Genomic DNA, 5545 nt, shown 5'->3' with positions numbered 1-5545 from the left:
TGAGCTTAAAACGGTGTTTGAGCTCAAAACATGATTTAATCAATTTATTTTGGTAAGGTTTGGGATCCAATTATTGCTTTCTTTAAAAAAAAAAAAAAAAGATGACTGGTAAGGGGATCTTAACCCTTGACTTGCTGTTGTCAGCACCACCCTCAGCCAGTGAGCAAACTGGCCATCCCTATATGGGACCCGAACCTGTGGCCTTGGTGTTGTCAGCACCACACTCTCCCGAGTGAGCCATGGGGGCTGGCCCTCCAATTATGACTTTCATCTCCACTTCTTTGAAAACAAAAATAATGTATCATAGCATTTCCAACAACACATTTATTTCAGATTCTCATTACAGCAGTGTAGTTACTGCAAAAGCAACAAAACGGGTTGTGAATATGTATCAGAGGAAATCTGAAGGAGATTCCTTTTAACAGACTTAGCACAAAATATTATTAATTGGTGGCAATAAATGAAATGCAGGGAACTCATTGCATTTAATTAACAAAAGTTGCTTTAAAAATACTTAATACTCGGGTCGGCTTTAGCTCAAGCGGTTACTTCCTCAAGCCAGACTTCATTCTGTCTAAAAATACTTAATACTTGGGCCGGCCCAGTGGCGCACTGGAGAGTGCGCTGCTTGGGAGTGAAGCGGCGCTCCCGCCAAGGGTTCGGATCCCATGTGGAGACCGGTTCCCGCTCACCGACTGAGCGCTGTGCAGGCACAACACCGAGGGTTGCGATCCCGTTACTGGTCAGTAAAAAAGACAAAAAAAAAAAAATACTTAATACTATTAAAGTCATATTTTAAAACATTTATAACTTAATGGTAAGAAACCTACAATGTGAAAATTACATTTTGAAATTATTTACTTATATTGGAATTACCTGGATTTTTAAAAAAATCTTACATACTGTTCCCGGAAACCTACCTAACCAACCCTACAACCTCCTACACTGGTATTACTGCTTAGTTTTCCAACCCACCCTATATTCCTCTTCGCTTACCAAAAGACATTAGTCTCCAAATTCTTAAGTACTAGAGACTCACTCTCTGCCTTAACATGTGGTGAGATTGCAAAACAGGAAACATGTCTTCTGATGTATTTCATCAATATCCCAACCCCATATCATTAGATCAGGAATTATTTTGAAGCTAAAATCATAAATAAATCTCAGGTCATTTACAAAAATATCATAGGTTCACATTTTTCTCTCCTTTGGCAGTTTATCATTTATTTTGGCATGATATTTAGTTTTCAATTAAAGCTTTTCCCCCCTTACTCTTATCATACACAAATAACACTGGGGTTTTTGTTACTTATTCCAGGTGCAGCTTTTACTCTGGCGTTCATCTGGCTTCCTGCACTTCCACTTTTCTGGGTTTTTTTTTTTATATCGACTTGACTTCTGACCTATTACTTCTCTTAAATTTGCATGTTTTCATTAAAAATAAGTGCAGGCATCAAACTCTTCGTTTTAGTGTGCTTGTGCCCAAAGATCTTCATGCTGAAATCCTTACTATTTATTATAAATTTCTCTCATTTAATTTTTCCTTTGTATTGCACTTATGACATTATTATTGTTTTTGAAATTGTGCAGATGGGTTATGTTACCTGTGAATCTCTTGTGGGTTTACAAACTGTTTAAAAAGGTCTTGGGCCTGATAGAGCTGAGAACAAGTGCCCCACACCAGTAGCTTTCAACCAAGGACATTTTGCCACCAGGGGACATTGGGCAATGCCTGGAGACACTGTTGATGATCACAACTTGGGGGAAGGTGCTACTGGCACCCATCTAGGGGGTGTGGCCAGGGATCATAGGGATTGTAGGACTGATTGACATCCTGTGGCACACAGGACAGCCCCTACAACAAAGAATTATCTAGCAAATGTCTATAGTGCTGAGGTTGAGAAACCGTGGTCTATAGAAACTCCTGCACGGGTCCCCAGGAGGTATGTACAATGGGCACCATGCCATTCAGAGTGGCATTGCTCCTACTAGAATACAACTGGAAACAAGCCAAGTGCCTGCAACATTTATACAACAAGGTAAATAAAACGTGGAAGACTACACATCAGTGAATAGTGGATGAAAAACAGCAGCATCCATCATTATGAATGAATCTCAAAAGCCTGCCAACTTTTTAAAAAGCGAGCTGTACTGATATGAAATTCAAAACAAAGCAAAATGAAAATCATTTAGGATGGATGCATTTGTGGTAAAACTCATAGCAACCACAGTGACCTTGAAACAGCTCACTTGAGCACCTCTGTCTCTCTGTCCCCTGTTTCCTATATTGAGGGGAAATGATTTTCAGAAGGACAGTATCACCCCCAAGGTTGACACTGTATTTGAGGATTTTTTTGCAGTCACGATGATGGTGGAGAAGGTGGCAATGGCAATTAGTGGGTGGGGTCTGGGATAATAATTGCACAGGACAATCCCACACAAGGAAAAACTGTCCTGTATCCTGCACGATTTTAACTGACTCCCTGGGCATTCATGGAGGTGAAAAATCATCTTTCACAAAAATGAACTCAAAATGGACCTTTGACCTACATGTAAAATACAAAACAATAAAACTTCTAGAAGATACCACAGGAGAAAATCTAGGTTAACTTGGATTTGGTGATGAGTGTTTAGAAACAACACCAAAAGCCTGATGCATGAGAGAAAAACTAGATAGGTTGACCTTCATTAAAATTAAAAACTCCTGCTCTATGAAAGACACTGTTGAGAGGGTGAAGAGACAAGCCACAGACAGGGAGAAAATACTCGAAAGACACATGCAGTAGACTGTCCCTGGGGCATGAATTGTGTCCCCCAAGTTTTATGTATTAGAAACTTGACCCCCACTGTGACTGTTAAGAGGGTGGGAAACCCTATTACGGTAGCTGAGAGGTGGGGCCTTGAAGAGGTGATTAGATTCTAGGACCTGCCGTAGTGAATGGGTTAATAACGGCAGTCACGGGCCGGCCCGGTGGCGCACTGGATAGTGCACCGCTTGGGAAGTGTGGCAGCGCTCCCGCCTGAGGGTTCGGATCCCACATACAGACCGGTTCCCGCTCACTGGCTGAGCGAGGCGCGGGAGCAACACCGAGGGTTGCGATCCCATTGCCGGTCCCCGGTCCAGTACGGGGGCAACACTGAGGGTTGCGATCCGTTGCCGGACACGGAAAAAGACAAAAGACAAAAAAAATAAATAAATAAAAAATAACGGCAGTCAGGGGCCTGGTTCTCAGGGATTTAAAAGGAGAGTAGATGAGGAGGTTGGTCTCTCACGCTCTCAGCTTCACCTTCGCAATGTGACACTCTGCTGTTATTGCTGCCACCACCAAGGCTGTCATCAGGTGTGTTCCCTCGACTTTGGACTTCCCAGCCTCAGAAACTGTAAGCAATAAATTTCCTTTTCTTTATAAATCACCCAGTTTCAAGAATTCACACAGAAACGGACTAATACAACACATATCTGATAAAGGACTTGTTTCCAAAATATTCAAAGAACTCTTACGACTCAAAAATAAGAAAATAAACAACCCAACTTAAAAACGGGCAAAAGATGTGAATAGACACGTCATCTTACAATGATGGTGTCTTTTCACATGACAAGAAAGCATGTGAAAAGACACTATCATATGTCGTTAGGAAATTGGAAATTAGAACAACAGGATACCGCTGCCTACCTATTAGATCAGCTAAAATCTAAAACACTGACAACACCAAATGCCAGCCAGGATGTGGAGCAGCAGGAACTGTGTCATTGCTTGTGGGGATGCAAAATGGTACAGACACTTTGGAAGATAACTTGGCAGTGTCTTACAAAACTAAACAGTCTTACCATATGATCTAGCAATGGTGCTCCTGGCTATTTACCCAAGTGAATTGACAACTAATGTCCACACAAAAACCCGCACACAGATGTGTATAGCAGCTTTATTTATGATAACCTAAAACTGGAAGCAACCACGGTGTCCCGAAGGAGGTGCATGGATAAACAAGCTTTGGTAATCCATACAATGGAATATGGTTTAGCAATAAAAAGAAAGGAGCTATTGAGAACCTTAAATGCATACACTAAGTGAAAGCCAGTCTGAAAAGCCTATATACTGTATGTTTCCAACTACATGACATTTTGGAAAAGGCAAAACTATGGAAACAGTAAAAAGATCCAGTGGTTGCCCGGTGGCGCACTGCTACAGTGCGCCGCTCTGCTACAGTGCACCGCTTGTGAGCACGGCGGCGCTCCCTCCGAGGGTTCGGATCCCACATACAGACTGGTTCCCGCTCACTGGCTGAGCGAGGTGCGGGCGCAACACCGAGGGTTGCGATCCCGTTGCCGGACACGAAAAAAGGAAAAAAAATAATAATAATAATAATAATAATTTATCAGTATTGGTTCTCACTCATAACAAATGTACCACTCTAATGCAACATGTTAATAATAGGGAAACTGGGGGGTGGGCATATGGAACTCTGTATTTGCTGAATTATTCTGTAAATCTAAAACTGTACTATGTGTTTCTTAAAAACCATGTTGATAATTTTCTGAGCCTATATTCTAAATCTGTTTTACATATGGACACAACGTACAAGGATGATTTGCAAAGCTTGAATATCCATAGCATTTTCCAGTAATGCACTACTGTCTGTGCAGAGGGACAGCTGCACTTTGTTTTGTTTGGAACTTTGCCAAGACTTGGTCACTGTTTCACAAAATGACATCACCAGCAGCAAACGAGCAGTGTTTGCGTGGCCGGCTTCTCCGCACACCTGCCTCGTGTGTGCTTTTGCAGTAGCGCCATTCACTGTGGTTTTATAAGGAGGAGACAAGCATCCTGCTACTTCATTGGCCTGAGTATGAACATTTTCAAATATATACTATTTTACGTACTATTTTATTACTAAATACTTTATTTATCCTCTGTAGGTAGGACAATTAGGATATTATATTGACATTAACATTTTTTGTTTATAGGTAGGTTTTGTTATATATGAATTTCACGGCAGGATAGTAACAAAATATTTATTGCAAGGATGACTGGGTCTGATCAAGCTCAGAACCTCTCCTTGGAAATGAAATTCAAATTCCTCACTCAGCTCTCCGGCTGCCATCACCAGCCCAGCTGTCCTAGAGACTCTGCCCCCTCTTCCCACCAGGCCAGCCAAAGGGACCTATTTGTATGTCCCAGAACGTGTCAGCACTCTCCTGTCCCTAGGCTTGGGACAGGCTGTTCTCTCCCTGAGACGTCCTCAAGCTCTTCCTTCATCGCCTCAACACCCGCAGTGCCCCCCAAACTTGTGCCATAGCTGTGCCCACCTTCAGGCCTACATACTTTATTTTCTTTAAATGATTCATTTTTCATAAATAGATGGATTTTTCAAAGAGATGTTTATATCACTATTATAAATACGAAAGCAATATGAATAGCCCTAAAAATAAACTATAAAAATAAATGTAGGAAAAATGAAACTTATTAAGTTGTATTTAGACCAAATCGTCAGCAGATGCCCTGAGGCCAGTATTAGCACCAAATGGAGGCTTCCCGCCTTGATA

This window comes from Galeopterus variegatus, unplaced genomic scaffold (genome assembly GCF_000696425.1).
Source record: "Galeopterus variegatus unplaced genomic scaffold, G_variegatus-3.0.2 Scaffold4258, whole genome shotgun sequence".
NCBI lineage: Eukaryota > Metazoa > Chordata > Mammalia > Dermoptera > Cynocephalidae > Galeopterus > Galeopterus variegatus.
Note: the sequence above shows the minus strand (reverse complement) of the source record.